General features: G+C 54.6%; 1 non-coding gene across 1 annotated transcript; it reads left to right on the top strand.

The window, feature by feature from the left end:
* The first annotated feature begins 4,178 nt into the window (after positions 1-4,178).
* TRNAK-CUU lies at positions 4,179-4,251 on the top strand. The gene has a single exon. It is a non-coding gene; the product is annotated as a tRNA-Lys (tRNA).
* The last annotated feature ends 18,898 nt before the right edge of the window (positions 4,252-23,149 follow it).

Genomic DNA, 23,149 nt, shown 5'->3' with positions numbered 1-23,149 from the left:
GCAGCCACCATGGGCATAACTATGATGTGTCGTGTTTCAATATCTGGCACCACCTCCTTTCCCTTTAGCCTTGTAGTTGACCAAGGGCAAAGCTGAACATCTCCTCAGATACCAGGGAATGTTTATGTCCATTCCTGCGAGCTACACAGGGGTTTGATGTTGCTGCTTTCAGTCCTCTGGCTCTGCCGGGATAAGGAACAATTCAGGCTGTCACTGAACTGAAGAAGGAAGATCAGTTTTTGACAGGGAGAGGGACGCCTCCTCTTAAAGGTGTTTGTCTGACTGGCAGTCCTGGTCCCCAGGTCTCGCCCGTGGGGCTCCAGCAGTTTTGGGACCGGGTCACTCCCTTGGCCCCACCTGCCGCCCCCAGGCGCTCCCCCCCAGGGGCCCCGTCAGTGCAGCAGAGCTGAGCAGCATCTGCCTGCTCGCTCCAGTGGCTGCCGGCCCCTCCCAGAGTCTGCACGCCCTCCGTCCCCCCCCCCAGCCCCCCCCCTCCCTCCCACCGCCGGCACCCCCCCCCCTCCTCCTGCGTCCCCCGCCCCTGCCCCAGCCCAGAGCCTGCACCCAGCACCCAAACTCCCAGAGCCATAACAAGGAATTTTTGTGCCCGAGGCAAGGGCCGGCTCCAGGCTCTTTGGCGGCAGGTCCCTGACTCCCTCTCGGAGGGAAGGACCTGCTGCCCAATTGCCGCCGCTGCTTCATTCATCCGCGGTAGAGCTGCCACCGAAGCGCCGCTGATCGGGGTAGAGCTGCGCACCCGAGGCAAGTGCCTCACTCGCCTCGCCCATGTTACGGCGCTGCAAACTCCATCCCAGAGCCTGCACCCCAGAACCCCTCCCCCACCCAAACTCCCTCCCAGAGACCAGCCTCTCACCCCTTCTGCACCCAAACTCCCCCCAGAGCCTGCACCCCTCCTGCACCCCAATCCCCAGCAGGGGGGCAGGGGTTTGAAATGAATTTAAACACTCAGCATTTTCCTGTGCAAATGAATAAAGACCTAGCAGAGCTGTCCAGCAGCTGAAATCAGTTCCAGTCCTCGGCGTCTCTAAGAGGGACACTCCGTAGCTGAGGCATGTGTGACACCTCTGTGGTGAGGACAGGTGAAAAAATGCTGGATTCAATGAAAGCTGAGACCATAGGAGGGGAAGGTGAACGGCAGCACCACACAGGGTCATAACACTCAGACACGGGGCTTCACTGTCACTGCCCCTGTGTTTTCCATCATTTCTATCCTAAGGAACACACCCTTCCCCTCCCCCACACACTGTCACACACAACCTTCTCCCCTTGAGCCCCATCCCACCCCTACCCCTCTCCCCCACACTCGCCATGGGACACAGCCTCTCGGTGACTCTCCCAGATGGGGGCTTGTCTCTGCATCTCCCCAACAGGGGAGCAGAGAGCCAAAAGGGCCACAGGAGACCAATGGAGCTAGGCAGGGATAGAAAAGACTTCCCCTCCCTTCCCTTCCCAAGAGTCCCGTTAATCTCACCCATGAGACATTCCAGCATCGGGTGGGCTCAAAGCACCAACCTTCCCCTGAGCAACGGAAGGGGGAACCAGCTCTATCACATGGAAGGAGGCTCCCCACCTCTGCTGCTGCCATCCTGCAGCCTTTAATATGGATTTGTTTTAGCTAATGCAACCCCCCTCAACCCTTAATCCATCCATGAATCAAGGAGAAAAGACACTCACTCAGGCACCAGAGGTGCAATGGGTTAGTGCCCAGTACTTACAGAGCAGTGCTGAGTGGAGTCATGCTGAGGTTGTGAGTTCAAACCTCACCTACAGCACTAGTTTCCTTTAAGCAAATGGCTTCTGCCAATCATTTTGTCCTGCAGAAAATACAATTGCAGCTCAGAAGACACCGGGGTCCCCTTGCTTTACAGAGAGCAGGGCAGAGTCCACAGATCTACCAGGCTCTGCTCTCCACCAGCCGCCTGTGTCAGGAGGGGTCAGGCAGAACCCAGAGCACTGCCCCCGACTCCCCCTCAGTCTTTGCTCCCCAAACCACCTGTGTGCTCACCCTCTTCGCTGTGAGACTCAAACCCTGCCTGGCTTTCTCTATGTTGGGGAGGGGGGGTTCATCTGTCGTGTTGATGTGCATGTGGGTCCTGTGCGATTTTGGTGGATGCCTGGCATAGTTTTGTGTGCGTGGGTGTGTGTATGATTTTTGCATGCAGATTGTTTTTTGCTCAGTATTCTTTTGGTATGTGGGTTTTGTGTTTCCTGTTGTGGGCTTTTGCTGTATTTTTGGTGTGGATTTGTTCTTTCTATGTTTTGTGTGGCTTTCCCTTATGGGTATATGCCTCTGTGTGCTGTGTGGGTTTGGTTTTTGTTTATGTCTGTGTGGGCCTGTGCAGTCTGTGATTTTCTCATTCTCTCTGTTTGTATCTTCATGTGTAAATTCACTGGAACTTTTCAAAATCTGCACAACTTTGCCAATTTTCACCAGGGATTTTTCTCCATTAACAAATTCTCACTTGTTCCCTACCAGTTGGTGACCATTGCCCCAGGGGCCTGTCAGTCTCTGGGTCCTGATTTTCCATTGACCCTTCCCCCCTCTATTGGGACTGGGAACTAGCCAACCAAAAAAACCCCACTCAGTTTTAGTAAAGGGCCAACAGTCCCTTACACAAGCCAGTCTTGTGAGCGTCATCAATGTCCAGAGATGGCAGCACAAGCTGCTCCCATGGTGTAATACACAGGACTCTGAATCCTGTAATCTGAGTTCAAATGTCAGTAGGACCTTGTGTTAGTGGGTGGTAAAGATCTGGTGCTCAAAGTGCTTTCCTAGCTCCACCTATATAAGAGTGAATCATTTCCCTCCTGCTGGGTGACTCCTTCCCCACTGGAGCCAGGTCTTTGGTCGGGGTCCAGAAGTGCCTGTGGCTGTCTGGTGGGTGGGATTCTCACTGCTTCACCTGATGCCCCCAAGTTTGGTGCTTGTGGCCACACCTTTCCTCTTGCTCACATGGCACTTGAAGAAAGCAGTGCCAGGGCCAGGCTTGATAGGGAGGCAGAGTCCCAGGCTGGAGCCCAGCACCTCTCCTCCTCTGGGCACCTGGAGCAGAGGCGGCTGGTGCTGACTGCTCCAAGGGAAGGCTTAAAAGCCACAGAGCAACTGAGGGCGGGGCTAGATGAGGGCAGGCCCATGCCTATGTGTGGCCAGCAGACAGGCAACTAGACTCCCGGCCAGCCTGCTCCCTGCTCCCTGCCATGCCAAACCCCCACTGAAGGCCACCCGCAGACCACCATGCGGGGCGGCTGCTGATGCTCTGTGGCCAACAACAGAAGACAGTAGGAAAGCAGGGCCAGCCCCCATGGTGGAGCCTCTGACTGTTCCCACTCATGGTCCTCACTTTTGCAGTGGGGCAGGAGATTTTTACCCCAAGAGGCTTTTCCCCAGCTGGTGAGAAGCAGAGAAACACCCAGGCTCCCAAGGCGCTATGTAGCAACCCCCCTCCAGCACAGGGACAGGCGCACACTTGGAAGAGGGAAACTGCTCCACACGCTAGCCCGGGCAGCCGCCCATTTTCTTTGGCAAGTCAGGAACGGCAAAGGCGAGACTGGAAGCACCTGGGGCTCATGCCCCAGCCTTTGTGACACCCAACCCCCAACTCCTTCCCAGGGCTCTAGCTGAAGCCAGAGCATTGGCCTGAGCGGCCAAGAAGAGGTTCCAGCCCTGAAGGGAGCAGGACTTTCAGCACAAAGGTAAAACTGCAGCAATACAACCGTAAAGTGACTTGAACTTTCAATCACTTGAGCAAAGTCAGATATCTTAGTCATTAGACCACGTAGACACAGGAGCAAAGGAAGGTTAAAAATCTACTTCACACACTTCTTTGGAAAAGGTGGACACTGTGTTTCTTGGGTCATCTACTGAGGGGGGGGGAGACTCTCTGGGCACAAGAAGTCGAGTTCCCAGCAAGACGTGAGATGTAATTCTATGGAGCCAGGTGAAGGACTTTGGTAGGGAGGCTCAGGCATGGGGAATTGGGGTGCAGCAGACGGACTTGCTGTCTAGGTGCTTAGATTTAGTCTCCCTGAGGAGGAGGAGGAATCCTGCTGACAGGCAGTGGCTGAACAGAAAGAGGAGGGGTTCCTGGGACTTTTTTTGCCTCTCTTTTGCCTGCCTGCTCACTCTTGTGCTGAACGGTGAAAATGTTTCTCAACAAGCCCAGGTAGCTCAGTTGGTAGAGCATCAGGCTCTTAATCTGAGGGTCCAGGGTTCAAGCCCCTGTCTGGGCACTCAGCTTCTAAGTAGCCTTGTGTGCCAGGACCCAAATTCTGTTCACAGCCACAGCTGGATTCCCAGAAGCTGTGGCCATTTCCTGGAAAGGTTCCTTTCCTTAGCAATCAGGAGAGAGGCCACATCCACAGGAGCAGGCCTAGAACACACAGTCGCTGGCTGGCAGGAAGCGCTGTGGGGCCAGGTGCTGAGAAAGCCCAGAGGTGGACCAGCAGAGATGGGGGGAAGGGAGAGAGAGAAGCAATGAGGACAGACCGTAAGTGTAAGGAGAGTCTGTTCTGGCTATTGTTGGGAACTTCCCTGGATTTTACAAGACCCCAGTGGAATTGGCTGGCGGAAGGATCTGAGTCCCCACCCCCTTACCCAGAGGCTGCCTGACCCCAAGGATGCTCTTTCTACTCTGGTGTGTGGTAGAGTCCTCGTAACCCCAACAAGGCTGGGCCCAGGAATCCTGGGGGGCTTGACCCCCCCAATCTTGTCATGATCACTTGAACAGGGCTACAGTGTCTCCACTCTGGGCACTTCCCTGACCCACTCCTCATTGCATGTGCTTCAAGCGAACACCATTTATTACCCAGCAATCAATGTAAAACACAAGGAAAGATGGGAAAGGAAAACACGTCACCCTGTTCTGCGGCGCAGGGAGATCACAACCAGCGTCTCTGGAGGGTCAGGGCAGGTCACAGTCTCTCCCTCACATGTCCCAGGCCTCCTTTCCAGGCCCTGGCTGTGCTGCAGGGACACCCCGGGCTGGACACTTGCTCTGGCAGTGGCCACATGCTCTAGGGACAGGCCCCTTGTTCCCAATGTCTGCCACCCACATAGAGCTGGTCCCATGGTGTAATGGGCAGCACTCAGGACTTTGAATCCTGCAATCTGAGTTCAAATGTCAGTGGGGCCTCCTGGAGATATGTGATTTTGCTGCAAACCCCTGGAGCTCAATGTGCTTGGCTACCCTCTCTCAGGATGAACTAGAGTGAGGTTTTTCCCTCCTGCTGGGTGACTGATGCCCACTGGAGATAGGTCTTTGGTCTGGCTGGTTCAATGAGCTTAACAGTCTGGCTAGAGAGTCCTGTGGGTTGACCATATGGTTGTTTCTCACTGCTTCACCTGATGCCCACAACTTTGGTCCCTGTACCTGCAGCTGCCACACTCTTCCTCTTGCCCATATGGCATTTAAAGGAAGGAGGGCCAGGGCCAGGCTTCATAGTCAGGGCTAGGCAGGAGGGAGGCAGAGTCCCAGGCTGGAGCCCAGCACCTCTCCTCCTCTGGGCACCTGCAGCAGAGGCGGCTGGTGCTGACAGATCCAAGGGAAGGTTTAAAAGCCACAGAGCAACCAAGGGCAGGGCAAGAGGAGGGGAGAACCATGCCTATGCGTGGCCAGCAGACAGCCACAAAGACACCCGGCCAGCCTGCTCCCTGCCATGCCAAACCCCCACTGAAAACCACCCACAGCCAGCTGCTGATGCTTTGTGGCCAACATCAGAAGATGGTAGGAAAGCAGGGCCAGCCCCCCTGGTGGGGCCTCTGACCATTCCCACTCCAGGTGCTCACTTTGGCAGTGGGGCAGGAGACTTTACCCCAGGAGGCTTTTCCCCAGCTGGCGAGAAGCAGAGAAACACCCAGGCTCCCAAGGTGCTATGTAGCAACCCCCCTCCAGCACAGGGACAGGTGCACACTTGGAAGAGGGAAACTGCTCCACACTCTAGCCCGGGCAGCCGCCCATTTCCTTTGGCAAGTCAGGAAGGGCAAAGGCGAGACTGGAAGCACCTGGGGCTCATGCCCCAGCCTTTGTGACACCCAACCCCCAACTCCTTCCTGGGGCTCTAGCTGAAGCCAGAGCATTGGCCTGAGCGGCCAAGAAGAGGTTCCAGCCCTGAAGGGAGCCGGACGTTCCGCACAAAGGTAAAATTGCACAACCACAACGGGACTTGAACTCTCAATTGCCTGCTTCAAAGTCAGATGCCTTATCCACTAGGCCACACAAACAAAACCTTTCCAAGCACTTATTTGGAAAAGGCAGACACTGTGTTTCTCAGGTCCTCTACTGAATGGGGCCGAGACTCTCTGGGCACAAGAAGTCGAGTTCCCAGCAAGATGTGAGACAATTCTCTGCAGCCAGGTGCTGGGCTTTGGCAGGGAGGCTCAGGAAGCGGACGGACTGGCTGTCTAGGTGCTTAGATTTGGTCTCACTGAGGAGAAGGAGGAATCCTGCTGATAGGCAGTGGCTGTGGAGAAAAAGTGGGATCTCCAGGCTGCTCAGGTCTCCTTCTTCCAGCTCCTCATCTGGCTGAGCTGCTCCACTGGCCTAGACAAGTCCTCTGCATGCACAGCAAATAGCCCAAGAGCCATTTCTGCCCAAACCTGTGCTGGGGGGTGAGCTTCTGTCTTCCCTGTCCCATCTGCCCTAGAACAGACCTCTACATTGAGAGAGACAGTCAACAACGATTAAGGCTAAGATTATATAAAGGGGGTCCCAGAATCTGTGACTTTCAGAGATCTCAGTGACATTTTCCTCCTCAGCCCTGGGGCAGCAAGACTGGAGCTGTGGGCCGGTGGGGGCCTCACAGCTATCAGCCACCAGTGTCGGAAGGGGCTCCCACAGGCCCATGCCACCACGGATGGACCCCACAGCTCCCAGCTGTTGTGGGTGGATCCCAGAGCTCCCAGGTACCACATGTGACAGGGGGACCCTGGAGCTCCCAGTCGGGTGACTGCGTTATAAGTCCGGTCAGCGGTGCTGCGGGGCTCAGGCAGGCTGGTCCCTACGTGTCCTAGGGCACCGCACTGTGCCCTGGAAGTGGCCAGTAGGTCCCCCCTGCTGCACCGCTGACCAGGAGCCGCCCGAGGTAAGTCTGCACCCCAACCCCCTGCCCCAGCCCTGAACCCCCCCAAACCCAGAGCCCCCTCTTGCACCCCAGAGCCCTCACCCCCCTGCACTTCAACCTCCTGCCCCAGCCCAGAGCTTCCTCCCACACCTGGAACCCATCATCCCTGCCCCCACCCCAGAGCCATCACCCCGTCCTGGACCCCAACCCCCGGCCTCAACCCACAGCCCCCTCCTGCACTCTGAATCCCTCGGCCCCATCCTGCAGGCTGGAGCCCCCTCCTCCACCCCAAACCCCTCATCTCCCCACAGCTCCCACAGGCAGACCCTGGAGCTCCCAGCAGCCATGGGTGGCCGGGGAGCCCCCACAGCCCCACACCACTGCGTATGGACCCTGCAGCTCCTACGAGTGGACCCCAGAGCTCCCAGCTGCTGTGGATGGACCCAGGATTTCCCAACAGGCCTTGATGGCGGGAGGACCCCGCAGCCCCACGTCATTGCTCACAGACCCTGCAGCGCCGCAGCCCCGGGAGCTCCCGGCCGCCCCAGGCAGGAGAGGAGCCCCCGGCGCTCAGACACTGCAGGCAGAGCCGGGAGCTCCCAGTCACTGGGGGGGGTGAGGAGAAGCCGCAGCCCCCGGCCATTGCAGATGGCCCTGTAGCTCCCAGCTGCCACAGGTGGATGCCAGAGACCCCAGCTGCCATCGGGACCCCCCGGCCCCCACGGGCAGGAACCGTCACCCTTCGACCGGCAGAAAACAGAGGTGCGCAGAAACCCATCGCGCCCTGTGACCCCCCGCACCCCCCCGGTGCTGCGGCTTCTCGCCAGGCAGGAGGCGGCGCCCAGTAGTTTCCCCAGGAATTGAAATTAGGGGGGGTGTTTGAATTTACGGGGGCGGGGTGTCAGGGCCAATGAGATATATAAAAGAGATGTGAATAAAGTAAATGTTTTGTTAGGATAATGCAAATTTAATATAAGGATAATGCAAGTTACACATAACAGGTCTAGCTTTCTAAAAATATATATAATTAAAAAAATGTATTTAATTTAAATTGACTTTTGAAAAGTAAGCCATCATGGGATAAGAGGGAAGTCCGCTCATGGATCAGTAACTGGTTAAAATCTTGGAAACAAAGGGTAGGAATAAATTATCAGTTTTCAGAATGGAGAGAGAGAAATAGTGGGATCCCAGAGGGGTCAGTACTGGGACCATTACTGTTCAACATACTCATAAATGATCTGGAAAAATGGGTAAACAGTGAGGTGACAAAATTTGCAGATGATACAAAACTGTTCAAGATAGTTAAGTCCCAGGCAGACTGCGAAGAGTTACAAAGGGATCTCACAAAACTGGGTGATTGGGCAACAAAATGGCAGATGAAATTCAATGTTGATAAATGGCTTCATCGGATGCATAGAATGGAACATATAGTGAGGATATATGTATATGCACACACACATACACACAGAGAACATGAAAAGGTGGGAGTTGCCCAACCAACTCTAAGTGCCTAATTAATTAAGATGAGCTATTCTCAGCAGGAGAAAAAAAACTTTTGTAGTGATAATCAAGATGACCCATTTAAGATAGTTTGACAAGAAGGTGTGAGGATAGTTAACATGGGGAAATGGATTCAATGTGTGTAATGGCTCAGCCATTTCCAGTCTCTATTTAAGCCTAAGTTGATTGTATCTAGTTTGCATATTAATTCAAGTTCAGCAGTTTCTCGTTGGAGTCTGTTTTTGAGGCTTTCTGTTGCAAAATTGCCACCTTTAAATCTGTTACTGAATGGCCAGAGGTTGAAGTGTTCTCCTACTGGTGTTTTAATGTTATAATTCTTGACGTCTGCTTTACATCCCATTTATTTTTTTGCACAGAGACTGTCTGGTTTGGCCAATGTACATGGAAGAGGGGCATTGCTGGCACATAATGGCATATATCACATTGGTAGATGTGGAGGTGAACGAGCCCCTGATGGCATGGCTGATGTGATTAGGTCGTATTATGGTGTCACTTGAATAGATAAGTGGACAGAGTTGGCATCGGGCTTTGTTGCAAGGATAGATTCCTGGGTTAGTGTTGTTGTTCTGTGGTTGCTGGTGAGGATTTGCTTCAGGTTTGGGGGTTGTCTGTAAGCAAGGACTGGCCTGTCTCCCAAGATCTGGGAGCGTGAGGGATCATCTTTCAGGATAGGCTGTAGATCTTTGATGATTCGCTAGAGAGGTTTTAATTGGGGGGATGAACGTAAAGGCCAGTGGTGTTCTGTTATTTTCTATGTTGGGCCTGTCTTGTAGTAGGTGACTTCTGGGTACTCTTCTGGCTCGGTCAACCTGTTTTTTCACTTCAGCAGGTGGGTAATGTAGTTTTAAGAATGTTTGATAGAGATCTTGTAGGTGTTTATCTCTGTCTGAGGGATTGGAGCAAATACGGTTGTATCTTAGAGCTTGGCTATAGACAATGGATCATGTGGGCTGTCCTGGATGGAAGCTGGAGGCATGTAGGTAAGTATAGCGGTTAGTGGGTTTCCGGTAAAGGGTTGTGTTTATGTGACCATCTCTTATTAGCACAGTACTGTCAAGGAACTGAACCTCTTGAGTGAATTGATCTAGGCCGAGGTAGATGGAGGGATGGAAATTGTTAAAATTATGGTGGAATTCCTCAAGGGCTTCTTTTCCATGAGTCCTGATGATGAAGATGTCCTCAGTGTAGCGCAAGTACAGTAGGGGCATTAGGAGACGAGAGCTAAGGAAGCGTTATTTTAAGTCAGCCATAAAAATGTTGGCATACTGTGGGGCCATTTGGGTACCCATAGCAGTGCCGCTGACTTGAAGATATATATTGTCCTCAAATGTGAAATAGTTGTGGGTGAGGACAAAGTCGCGAAGTTCAGCAACCAGGTTTGGCATGTAACTAGTTCACAAAACTGCAGGGGGGTGTTGGGAAATCAGTGCTCATGCCCCTGGCCAGCCTATTTCCCTTTGCCACTCTGAAACGTGCCCCCACGTGCAGGCCCCGAAGCTGGGCCCGGGGGCGGAAGGCCAGGGAGAGGCTTTGGCTAGGGCCAGCGTGTCCTTGTGAGGTAATTGTCTCTCTGGAGGTGAAAGTCATCAGTTCGGGGTGCGAAGGGAAGTGGCCATTGAAGGAGAACGCAAGGCATGGGGTGGGCAGGCCAGGGATTTCTTTGTTCCCCCCTTCAAAAGGGGTCACCCTCCCCATCAGGGAATCAAACCCCTGTCTCCCGCGTGACAGGCAGGGATACTCACCTCTATACTAACGAGGAAAGGGGCACGGTGAGTGGCCCCAGCTCCCACAGACCAGCTACGGTCAGTGTACACCTACACCGTCGCATGGGCCCCAGCAGGCAACAGCACCCCTGGCCCTCTTCTGCTTCCCAAAGGCTTTGGCCGCAGCAACAGCCCTGGGAAAAGCCCTGGCCCTCCTCACCTGCCCTTGCCCAGCACGACGCCTTTCCGGGCCTACACAGCTCCTCACACAACACCCGCCTGGGACCTTGCCCTCCCCTACCAGCTCAGCAGCACCTTTTTTCCCCTCAAAACCTCCTCTTGACACCCTCCCCATTCCACACTTCACACTCACCTCATCACAAACTCACCCACGGCCCCTTTGGCTTCTCAAGCGCCTCTGGAGGGACGCAGCTTCCCTGGCACGCAGATCCTTCCCTTCAACGCACACTGGACGGACATTCGAAACACAGCCCTTTCCAGGAGGGAATGCGCTGCTTTTGGACCCTGGCGCCCAGCAAGAAGTCCTGGGACTCTTTTTCTGACCGATGGACCCCACTGACTTGCCTTTACCAAGCAGAAACTGAGGACCGGCTGATGGCTCTCTTTGCAAACGGACGCCATCAGACTGAGCCACGAGGCGTGCTGCAGGATAGCCCCTCCCCACCAAAAAGCAATGCCGTGACCCGGATTTGAACAGAGTTTGCTGCGGCCACGGCGCAGAGTACTAACCACTATACGATCACGGCCAGGCGCTGGGGGCGCAGGCCAGCACCCCAGCGGAAAATGCTCAGCTCTGCGCTCTCGGGGCGGCCACCTACCTCGCCGGCGGCCACAGGTCTTTCTCAAGTCTCCCCATTACAGTCACAGGTCAAATGCTGAGCAAAGGAAAAAAGAGAGGAAGCCAATCCCATGCCTGTCCCTTTTTCTGTCTTCCTCCACCCCTGGACCAAGTCCCTCCCCGTTTGTCTGGGCCATTGTCCTCATGGCCCTGGCCAGCCTATTTCCCTTTGCCGCTCTGAAACGTGCCCCCACGTGCAGGCCCCGGGGGAGGCTTTGGCTAGGGCGAGCGTGTCCTTGCGAGGTAACTGTCTCTCTGGAGGTGAAAGTCATCAGTGCGGGGTGCGAAGGGAAGTGGCCGTCGAAGGAGAATACAAGGCATGTGGCGGGCAGGCCAGGGATTTCTTTGTCCCCTTCAAAAGGGGTCATCCTCCCGTCGGGAATCGAACCCCGGTCTCCGCATGACAGGCGGGGATACTCACCACTATACTAACGAGGAAAGGGGCACGGTGGGTGGCCCCAGCTCCCACAGACCAGCTATGGTCAGCGTACACCTACACCGTCGCATGGGGCCCAGCGGGCAACAACACTCCTGGCCCTCTTCTGCTTCCCAAAGTCTTTGGCCGCAGCAACAGCCCTGGGAAAAGCCCTGGCCCTCCTCACCTGTGTTAGACGCAAGAGCCAGATATATGTTTAGGCCAAATGTATGCTAATGCAATTGTCATCCTCCCCGCTTATTTTTCCAGTTGCTACCCATGCCAAGAGTTACACGAACACAGGATATATACATATATGTGATTTATATATGTGAAAAGGGGGATGAGTTAAACAGATGTTCCACGACCATGGGAAAGGAATGTGAGGAGGGGGTAAGGGGGAACAGATGCTTCCTAATTATGACCAGGCACAAATGTAAAGAATGCATAGGTTAGCAGAATTCGACACGCAAGGTTTTTTTTGTTCATGGGTATAATAGACCATGCTTCGACCTGTACGGTGTGCTCTCTCTCAGGCACGAGCCGAGAAAGACACCCACTCAGCTGATTGAATAAAGAATCTGGTAACCGTCCCCCTGTCTCTCCGTGCCTCCTTGGGGTAATTGGGACAGCTCCAGGGGGAACGAGCCTATTTGGCTAACAATGGCGAGCCAGCCAGGAGTTCTCTCCCTGTAGGGGACGTTTGACCGGCGGCCGAGGACGACCTAGGAGAGTGGCCACCTCGGGCTGTGGTTTGCTCGAGCTCCAGGTCGCCTCAATCGGCCGGGACGGCTGCGCCCCCTCTATAGAGAACTCCATAGGTCACGGAAGCAGGGCGGACGAAGCGGAGGGGAGTCCAACTGCCGGACGCGGCCACTCCAGGCGGTAAGTGCGTTTGCCTGTCGGGTTTGAGGTATAATACCTAACAGGAGCGCCCCTGCAGTGTAGGTTGGACACGGGAACCCTCTAGGTAGCACGTGCATGGGATAGTGGACTGCAGTATGCTATGTTGTTATATCAAATGTATAATGTTCCTTGTTAAATGATTACTTGCCAATGACTAACTCCACCAGTTCGTGGGCTGTTCTGGGCAATTACTGGGACTTGGAACAACCCCAGGGATTGATCCTGTTTTTGACAATTGTTTTCTTGTTCTTTCTATTAATGTTTTGTTGGAAACCGAAATTATAATCATTTGAGCAGGCAGTTAGGGAACCTGTGTATGTATGAAAGGAGTGAATGCCGCTGACCAGGTCTGGGACTTAAGCTGATCCTAGCCGCCCCAAGATTTCTGCGAGAGGAAACTCGATGACCAGAAAATCTTGATCGCAAGGGGGGTCAGCCGAACCTCGTGACCCAGTGGAACCCTGAATGAATGATACTCCTCTTCTTCTTTCCCTCTAATAGGTCAGGTCAAAATATAATGGGGTCCTCTCAAAGCACCTTTCCTGGGACACCCTTAGGGTGTATGTTGAATAATTGGAGAGCGTTTAGACGCCAGGCTGACTATGGCATTGTATTATGTAAGGACAATCTTATAAAGTTCTGTACTCTGGAATGGGCATCACTCGGGGTGGAATGGCCCGAGGGGGGAACACTCAAACCAGAAATCATACAAGCTGTGCATAGCGCTGTAACCCAAAAAGGCAATTGGGATCAGTATCCTTATATAGATATTTGGCAGGACCTCGCGGCCAACCCCCCCCCATGGTTGCAAAAATGTAAAACACGGACTATTAAAACTCTAATGGCCCGTGCCCCCATTAGGAAGGCCGGTACTCCTGTCAAGAAGTCTTGTCCGCCAGCTGTAATTCCCTCTGCCCCTGATCCCATGCCCCCTCCCCCTCTGTATCCCGGCCTCCCGGTCCTGGCAGCCCCAATAAAGGGCCCCCCTCCCTCTGAGGATATCGCCTCAACTGCAAAGCAGGAGGACCAGTCAAGCATCCCAGGAACCTCCAGGCAGGAGCCCCCTCAAACCCCCTCAGGCCCCTGGGAGAACACTAGGAGCAGGACAACGATTCACCTCAGCCCCGCAATACCTTTCACAAGGAAGGTGGGGAAGATACCACCTGAAGATACCCAACTAACCCTTACTCACTCCCCAGACGGGGGTGAGGGTAACACGGTGCACACAATGCCCTTAAGGGAGGCTTTAACCTCAAACGGTCAACTCACTATGCTTTATGTCCCCTTCACTAGCAGTGATTTATATAATTGGAAGCACCAGAATCCCCCGTTTTCGGAGGATCCAGCCCCGCTAACGACAGTATTCGAGACCTTGATCTCGGCCCATAATCCTACCTGGGGCGATATGAGAGTAGCTCTAAATACCCTACTCACTGCCGAGGAAAGGCGTTTAGTCTTCTTAAAAGCCCGTGAACAGCTAGAAGAGACAGAAAAAGACCCAGCCAAGCTGGCAGAACTATTGCCAGAAAACCCTCCTGATTGGGGGCATGGTACCGGTGATTTAGCTAAACACCGCAACTATGCCGCCGCTGTAGTACAGGGCATGAAGCGCTGTATTAGAAAAACACCAAATTGGTCTAAGCTGTATAATGTTCGACAGGAAAAGAGTGAGAATCCAGCTGCCTTTTATGAACGTCTGTGTAACACTTGTAAGAAATACACAGACATTGATCCGGACAGTGACAATGGAAAGCAGGTGTTGATTCCCCTCTTCATTGGACAATCTTATGAGGACATCAGGAAAAAGTTGCAAAAATTGGAAGGGGCATCGGGTAAAAATATAAGGGAGCTTTTAGAGATCGCAATAAAGGTTTATGATCGCAGGGACGATGAGGAACGAAAGAAAGGGGCCCGCGTTTTGGCACTGGCCCTAAGGGAGGGAAATGAGGAGAAGGGGGGCAAGGCTAAAGGACGACCGGGGCCACCGAGTAAGAGTAAGGGAAAGGGTCCCCGTTTAGGGCGAAATCAATGTGCTATCTGTAAGGAGGAAGGACATTGGAAAAACGAATGCCCCCGGCGACATGCCAAAGGAAAAGAGCACACGGACAGGGTTTTTCCCTCCCCCGTTTACTACAACGGTACAGGACTTTCGGGAGAGAGATCCTCCCCATAGGGGGGCCGGGGGACCCAGCGGCCCCTCCTGGCAGCACAAGCTGCCAGCTTGGATCCCACGGTAAAAATTAAAGTGGAGGGCCGCCCAATTGAAGCCCTAATCGATACTGGGGCTACCCTTAGTTTACTCCCCCTCGATAAGGCTCCCCGGGGTAGGGCTCCGGGACGTGCTGTTGTTCAAGGGATTGAGGGACAGACTACAGCTTTGGAGAAAACTCTCCCTCTCCTAGTAAAAGTCGGGGACCAACAGATCTCTCACCAGTTCGTCTGTAGCCCCTCCTGTCCCATAGCACTGCTCGGACGAGACATCCTCACTAAATTACAGGCGGAAATCTCATTCGAGAATGGGACAATGGAAGTCAGGGTCCCGAAACAACAAACCTCTAACTACCAGATGGCTCTCATAAGTGCTAGAAATCACTCCTCGGAGTGTCAGGGGAGTGGCGAGAGCCAGTTGCCGGGGGTTAACTCTGAGGTTTGGGCGGAGGGGGGAGGAACTGCCCGAGCTAAGAATGCTGCACCAGTGCGAATCTCCCTTAAGGCGGGAAGTAGTCCGGCCCGAATTCGACAATACCCCCTTAAGCTAACCATTCGAATCGGGCTGAAACCTCTGATTCAAAAATTCCTGCAGTGTGGATGGCTAAGAGAAGGCACATCCCCATACAACACTCCGATAATGGGAGTGCCTAAGCCAAATGGACAGTATCGATTGGTCCAGGACCTGAGACAGATTAACAGACTAATAGAAGCCCCCTACCCAGTTGTCCCAAATCCCCATACGATTTTAGGCCAAGTACCTAAAGACCACGGGTGGTTCTCGGTAATAGATTTAAAAGACGCCTTCTTTTCCATTCCCCTTGATTTAGAATCTCAAAAGTTGTTTGCTTTTGAATGGGAGGATCCGGACACCCACTACAAGGCCCAATATCTCTGGACCGTTGTCCCACAGGGGCTTACCTGTGCGCCTGAGATTTTTGGCAGCCAGCTAAAAAGGGACCTGGCTCCATTCCTAGCTAACCACCCTGCATGTAACATAGTTCAATATTGTGATGATCTACTCTTAAGCACTGAAACAGAGGCAGCATGTAAAGAACACACAATAGAGCTCCTTAATTACCTTGGGGAACAAGGATATAAGGTTTCACGGGAGAAAGCTCAATTAGTTAAGCAACAGGTCACCTTCCTCGGGTATCACCTCTGCCAAGGGAGTCGCAGTTTGGGGAAAGAAAGAATTCAGGTTATACTCGACAGCCCTCAGCCCCGGAACCCCCGAGAATTAAGAGCATTTCTGGGACTGACTGGCTTTTGTCGACTCTGGATTCCTGACTATGGGGGAAAAGCTAAACCATTATATGAGTCCCTAACTAAGGAAGGTTTGCTTCACTGGGGATGGACCAAGGAAATGGAAAAAGCATTTCGAGAGCTTAAAGAATCCTTGGTTCAGCCTCCTGCTCTGGCCCTCCCAGATTCCCGAAAGCCATTCACCCTATACGTGCATGAAAGGAGAGGGGTGGCAGCTGGAGTCCTGTGCCAGAGGTCAGGGCCAACCTGGCGACCCATCGGGTACTATTCAAAAGTCTTGGACCCCGTCGCCAAGGGATGGCCTGCCTGTTTACGGGCCGTAGCGGCAACCGCCCTCCTCGTACAGGAAGCCGAAAAATTAACCCTGGGTGGAGATACTGAAGTTGTGGTCCCCCACGGGGTGCCTCAGATACTGGGAACTGGTGCTGGGGAAAAGCATCTAAACCCCAGCCGACATACTAGATATGAAGTGGGGCTCCTGTTGGCCCCCAATCTGACCTTTAAGACAGTCAGTTCCCTTAACCCGGCCACTCTACTGCCCGACCCTCAGGCCTCCTCTGAGGCCGGTCCTATTCATGACTGTATTGAAGTCTTACAACAAGAGACCAAACCCCGATCTGATCTCTCAGACCTGCCCTGGCCCAACCCCGATGTTGAGGGATATGTTGACGGGTCTAGTTATGTGGTAAATGGCAAGCGATTTACTGGGGCGGCAGTAGTGATTAAGGATAAAGGGATACACAAATTTAAACTCAGCCCCAACTTATCTGCTCAGGCAGCAGAACTAGTGGCTCTCATTGAAGCTCTCCGCTTGGGAGCCGGGAAAACCCTTAACTTGTATACTGACAGTCGGTATGCCTATATGGTAGTGCATGCACATGGGACCCTGTGGAGAGAAAGAGGATTCATTACGGCCTCAGGCCAAAAGATTGCACATGGGAGCCTCATTAAAACGTTGCTCGAGGCCCTAATGCTCCCTCTCCGGGTTGCCGTGATACATGTGCGTGCCCATGGGAAAGCCCCAGAGGCCGAACAGCGGAGGTATAACCAGCTAGCTGATCGGGCCGCGAAGGAGGCCGCCCGAGACGGGGCCTTATGGCTTCTCATGGTTCAGGATACCGAGGCTAAAACCCCTCCTCCCCAATACACGGCCGAGGAGATAGGTCAAGCCCAGGCTGCGGGAGGCCGGCAGGTTTCCTCTGGATGGTGGAGACTGCCTGGGGGAGAGGTTTTTGTCCCCAGGCCAGTACTCCAGGAAATCTTCCGGCTCTTGCATAAAGAGGGACATTTGGGGTCTGGGGCAATGGTTGATTTGGCCGCCAGATCCCTGAAGGGACTAGGTATGCACATGGAAGCCCAAAGAATTGTTAGTAACTGTGCCGTCTGTCAGCAAACAAACCAGAGGGGATGTGGCCCTCCTGCCCCGATGGGAGGCCGACCATGGGCTATGTTCCCTTTTCAAAGGTGGCAAGTGGACTTCGCTGAGGTGCCCCCTTGCAGGGGCTATAGATACCTGCTTGTATTTGTGGATCAACTTACCGGATGGGTGGAATGTTACCCCTCCCGGCATTGTCAAGCCCGGGCTGTTACCAAGGCCCTGGTACAAGAAATACTTCCTCGTTTCCATCTCCCCGAAGTAATTGAGTCTGATAGGGGAAGCCACTTTGTTTCACAAGTGGTCCAGCAGGTGTCCCGGGCTCTCGGCATACAGTGGAAACTGCATACACCCTGGAGGCCGCAGAGCTCGGGTCAAGTGGAAAGGATGAATAGAACTCTCAAAGATACTCTTACTAAAATATGCACAGAATCTAACTTAAAGTGGCTCGATGCTTTGCCACTCGCCCTCACTCGCATTCGGAGGGCCCCGCGAAAGGGTCTTAAACTTTCACCCTTTGAGCTGGTCTTTGGATTTCCTCCCCGAGTACTTATCCCGGGGTTCCGGGAGGACGTAACCTGGGAAGTGGGAAATGACTTGCTATGGAAACAGGTCTCCGGGTTGCAATCTGTTTTGTTACAGCTGCATCGCTACGCGGCGCCTTTCCAGGCCCTTCCCTTGGACCAGACCGTGCATCCATTCCGGATCGGTGACCAGGTCCTTATCAAAAAGTGGAAGCGCGACCCTCTCACGCCGAGGTGGGACGGTCCACACACTGTTTCGCTCATCAGCCAAGCCGCGGTTAAGGTCCTCGGGAGCGACAAATGGACACACCACACACGGGTTAAGCGGTTCCTGACCCCGAACCTGGAAGCCGAGTCAACAGAAGAGGACATCAGCCCTCTGTCCGCCCCGGCTCCGGAGGCCCGGGGTGGCACGGGCGAAGACACCGTCTGGGAATATCAAGGACTAGACGGACTAAAAGGATTGTTTAAGAGAAAATGATGATGCATTTACTATTAATACTATTGTTTGTATATTCGCACTGTTATTCTGATTGGGAGAATAGGTTTGTGCAACTAGGGGAGACAATAGCTAATTCCTTTAATCTTAGCAGCTGCTGGGTTTGTGGGGGTCCAGGGGATTGGAATGAGTGGCCTTGGGTAGCCCAGCCAGTACAAGCTAAATGGTGGATTAGTAACTTGAGTATAGTCCATGATGGAACGGGACATTGGACTGAGGATAGCAGTCCCTGGCGCCTCTATTCTTCTGGAGTAGGGATCCTTTGTCTAAATCGGACTCGACAAGAGGGAGTGTATGTGGGTGAAAGTCGATGTGATTGGACCCTATCTCTAGGGTTTGACTGCCACGATCACCCTAGTTGCCACACGTATGACTGTTCTAAATATCAAGGGCGATGGAACGACACCCACGTACAACTCACTAATCATAGCTGGGTACCATGTTCCTACCAACAGCATACTGGCGAGGGTTGTAAGGCCGTAGGACTGGATGGGTTCTTTGATGCCCTCTTTTTAAGTTGCCAGCGCGATAATTCTATCAGTAAGGACCATGTGGTACGCTGGTACCAGTGGGCATGGCAACACTCTAATGGAACTCGGGTAACCCATTTTAACCATTTCTGGTCTACAACCAATAATCCTAAATTCGGTTGTAATTGTGGTTGGAGGGAAGGGGCTGGGGCATGGAAATGTGAGTATTGCAATCCCGAAGGTACGTCCATCGTGCTAGGGGGTCCCCTAGAGATGGGTAACTCTTTATACTATGAGGAGCCGGGCCCCGAGGACTACCCCGAGACTTGGGAGGGCCCCTTTGCAAAAGGAAATTGGGCCCTAAAGGGTCACTATTGGATATGTGGGCAATACGCTTATCGGAGATTGCCCCCAAATTGGTCAGGAATATGTTACGTCGGCTACATTAGGCCCTTGTTCTTTCTACTACCCCAGGTGCAGGGAGGCAAACTGGGAGTTAAGGTATATGATGATCTGATTAGGGAAAGGCGGTCTGTGGATTCCTCATTAACCGTTGGAAGCTCCCAAACGTGGGGAGCTCAGGAATGGCCTCCTGAGAGAATTATAAAACATTATGGGCCAGCTACATGGAATCCAAATGAATGGATCGCAGGGGCAAGAGAGCCCATTTACAACTTAAATCGGATAATCAGGCTGCAAGCTATCTTGGAGATAATAACTAATCAGACGGCTGAGGCCCTTGATCTCTTAGCTGATCAGTCCACTCAGATGAGAAATGTGATCTATCAGCACCATCTAGCTCTTGATTATTTGTTGGCAGAGGAAGGGGGAATCTGTGCAAAGTTAAACGAGTCTAATTGCTGCTTACAAATAGATGATAATGGAAAAGCAGTAAAACAGATCACAAAGGAATTGAGGAAGTTAGCCCATGTCCCGGTTCAAACCTGGGGTGGGTGGAATACGGATTGGTTTACGTCCTGGTTGCCGCAACTGGGATGGGTCCGAGAAGGCTTTCTTCTCTTTGTACTCTTTATTACAACCCTATTGACCCTAGCTTGCTCCTCTGTGTAGTCACCTTTGTCAGACGAATTGCGAACCAAGTAATGCGTCAACAAATGATGGCTATGTATCAGCCAGTGAAGGCTGAGGACTGGGGGCCATAGGGCTCTCAAAATGCTTTTTAGGGGGGAATTGTTAGACGCAAGAGCCAGATATATGTTTAGGCCAAATGTATGCTAATGCAATTGTCATCCTCCCCGCTTATTTTTCCAGTTGCTACCCATGCCAAAAGTTACACGAACACAGGATATATACATATATGTGATTTATATATGTGAAAAGGGGGATGAGTTAAACAGATGTTCCACGACCATGGGAAAGGAATGTGAGGAGGGGGTAAGGGGGAACAGATGCTTCCTAATTATGACCAGGCACAAATGTAAAGAATGCATAGGTTAGCAGAATTCGACACGCAAGGTTTTTTTTGTTCATGGGTATAAAAGAACATGCTTCGGACCTGTACGGTGTGCTCTCTCTCAGGCACGAGCCGAGAAAGACACCCACTCAGCTGATTGAATAAAGAATCTGGTAACCGTCCCCCTGTCTCTCCGTGCCTCCTTGGGGTAATTGGGACAGCTCCAGGGGGAACGAGCCTATTTGGCTAACACCTGCCCTTGCCCAGCAGGACGCCTTTCCGGGCCTACACAGCTCCTCACACAACACCCGCCTGGGACCTTGCCTGCTTAGATAAAGATTGTAACTCTATGAAGTTAAGTTTTAGTCACTAGAAAGCTTGTTTTGTTTGTTTTACTTGTAATGATATCTGTGCCTTCTGTTCTTACTGATTATCATGTAATCCTGCCTGCCCGGCCCGGGTCCAGCGGGGCAGGGGCGCGGCTCCTGCCTGCCCGGCCCTGGGTCCAGCGGGCCGGGGGGGCGGCTCCTGCCTGCTCGGCCCCGGTACAGCCGCGGGGCGCGCTCCTGCCTGCCCAGCCCCGGGTCCAGCCGGGGTGGTGCGGCTCCTGCCTGTCCGCCCCGGGTCCGGGTCCAGCCGGAGGTGGAGGGGGCGCGGCTCCTGCCTGCCCGGGCCGGGTCCAGCTGGGGCGGCTCCTGCCTGCCCGGCCCCGGTCCGGGTCCAGCCAGGCGGCGCGGCTCCTGCCTGCCCGGCCCCCGGGGCTGGCCCCGGGTCCAGGTAGGACGGTAAGGGAACAGGGAGGGTGTGTTGGATAGAGGGCAGGGAGTTGGGGGAATGGATTAGTGTCGGAGCGGTCAGCGGGCAGGAACAGGGGATTGAACGGGCAAGGGTCGGGGGAGGCAGTCAGAAAGGAGCAGGGGTTGGATGGGGCAGTGGGGGGGCAGTTAGGGGTAGGGATTCCAGGGACAGTCAGGGGACAGAGAGAAGGGGTGGTTGGATGGGGTAGGGGTCCCAGGGTGCCATCAGGAATCAGAGAAGGAGTTGGATGGGGTGGCAAGGGGCAGTCGGGACAGGGAAGGGGGTGGATAGGGCATGGGTCCTGGGGTGGGGGCTGTCAAGGAACATGGCTGGGGTTGGATGGGGCAGGAGTCCCGGTGGTGGGCAAGACCCGTCATGGGGTGAGGAGGAGGAGGAGGGAACCGGTTGTTAGCATTTTGGCAGCTCATCACTGGTGAAAACTATCAAGAAATGCAAATCCTCGAAGGAGCCTGTGCCAGAAACCGGGTGGTGCAGAAACCACAGCCCTATCCCCACCTCTGATCCACCCTTGGCTGGCACTGGATCGTGCCCCCTGTGCCCCCAATCGGCCCCGTGAGCCCTGGGGGGCAGGGAATAGCCATGGTGCTGGGCCCCCCATCCAATTGAAGTATTCAATGTCACAGTGAATGGGGATGGGGTGTGTGGGTGTCAAGAGTGGGGCTGGGGGGAGTGAGGATCAACACTTTGTCATGGGCAGATCATGCTGGTCCCAGGGTAATTTCGGGGGGCTCTGATTCCCCACTCAGCCAGGGGGCTCCCCTCTGCGCTGAGGAGCCCGGGGGTGGGTGGGTGCAGGGGCTGGGTGTGTGTGTCAGGCTGGGGGAGCTGCCTGGGCAGAGGGGCTGGAACCAGGGGCGGCTCCAGGCACCAGCACACCCAGCGCGTGGGGGGGGGGACAAGCTGCAGGGGGGGGGGCTCTGCTGGTCACCGCGAGGGCAGCAGGCACCCCAACCCCTCCCCCACTCTACTCCCCTCGCCCCACTCCCCTCCCAGAGCTGGGGGAGAACCCAGGAGTCCTGGCTCCCAGCCCTGCCCCTCCCCCGTATTTCCATATGGCTCCATCCAACAGCCCCGCCCCCGAGTGGGGAGAGACGAGGCCAAGGGACACGCGAGTTCTCGTCACGAGCAGGAGAGGGGCGGGGCCGGGGCTCTCTGGGGGGCGGGGATGAGGAGTTGCGCTGGGGAGGTGTCAGGTTGACCCAGGGACCCGCCCTCACCTGGGCTGGAGAGGACGGAGGCGCCCCGGGGCAGGCTGGGAGTTGTAGTTCCTGGCTCGTCTCAGAGCGGAAGTGACGAGCAGTTGCTCAGGCAACGCGCCCCCTCCCGGTGCACTCTGGGAAGCGTAGTTCTCTCTCTCTCTCTCACACACACGCGGCCTCTATTGGAGGAGGGGCTGCAGCTCATCACTTCGCCGCGCCCCTCCCCGCTCCCTGATTGGCAGAGAGAGCGCGGGACAGAGACTCGGCGCGTGGGGGGAGGCCCAGGTTCCCTCGCCCCGAGGCTTCGCTGCCCCCCGCCCCCTCCCGGGCGCGCTGCGGCCGTTCGGATTCGGGCGGGGGGGGGGGCGCAGGGCAGAGGCAGCGCGGAGTGAAAGGGCTTCACCCCCCCAGCTGGGCCTGGGGGGCAGCTCCGGGGGGGGGGCTGAGCTGCCTGGGAGCAGCCCCACAAGCGGCAGCCTGGGGCCGGGGGGCCCCTTCGCCCCCCCCCCCACCCGGCCCCCGCCGTGGCCCCCCCCCCCCGCTGTGACCCTCCCGCCAGCCCCGCCCCCGGCGTCCCCTCCCCCACCCTGTCTGCTCTGCCCGGCCTTTCCCTTCACCCCCCACTTCCCTGGGGGGAGGGAGAGCTCAGTGGTTTGAACATTGTCCTGCTAAACCCCAGGTTCTGAGTTCAATCCTTGAGAAGGCCCCTTAGGGATCTGGGGCAAAAATGGGTCCTGCTAGTGAAGGCAGGGGGCTGGACTCAATGACCTTTCAAGGTCCCTTCCAGCTCTAGGAGATTGGTATATCACCTTTATTGCCCCGACCTCCTCCTCACCACTCCACCCTCCTCCTCCCCCTCAGCATCCCACCCCTAATTGCCTCCAGCCCATT

Source organism: Mauremys reevesii, linkage group 12, assembly GCF_016161935.1.
Source record: "Mauremys reevesii isolate NIE-2019 linkage group 12, ASM1616193v1, whole genome shotgun sequence".
In the NCBI taxonomy this organism is placed as follows: Eukaryota; Metazoa; Chordata; order Testudines; family Geoemydidae; genus Mauremys; species Mauremys reevesii.
Note: the sequence above shows the minus strand (reverse complement) of the source record. Positions and strands in the feature narration are given on the sequence as shown.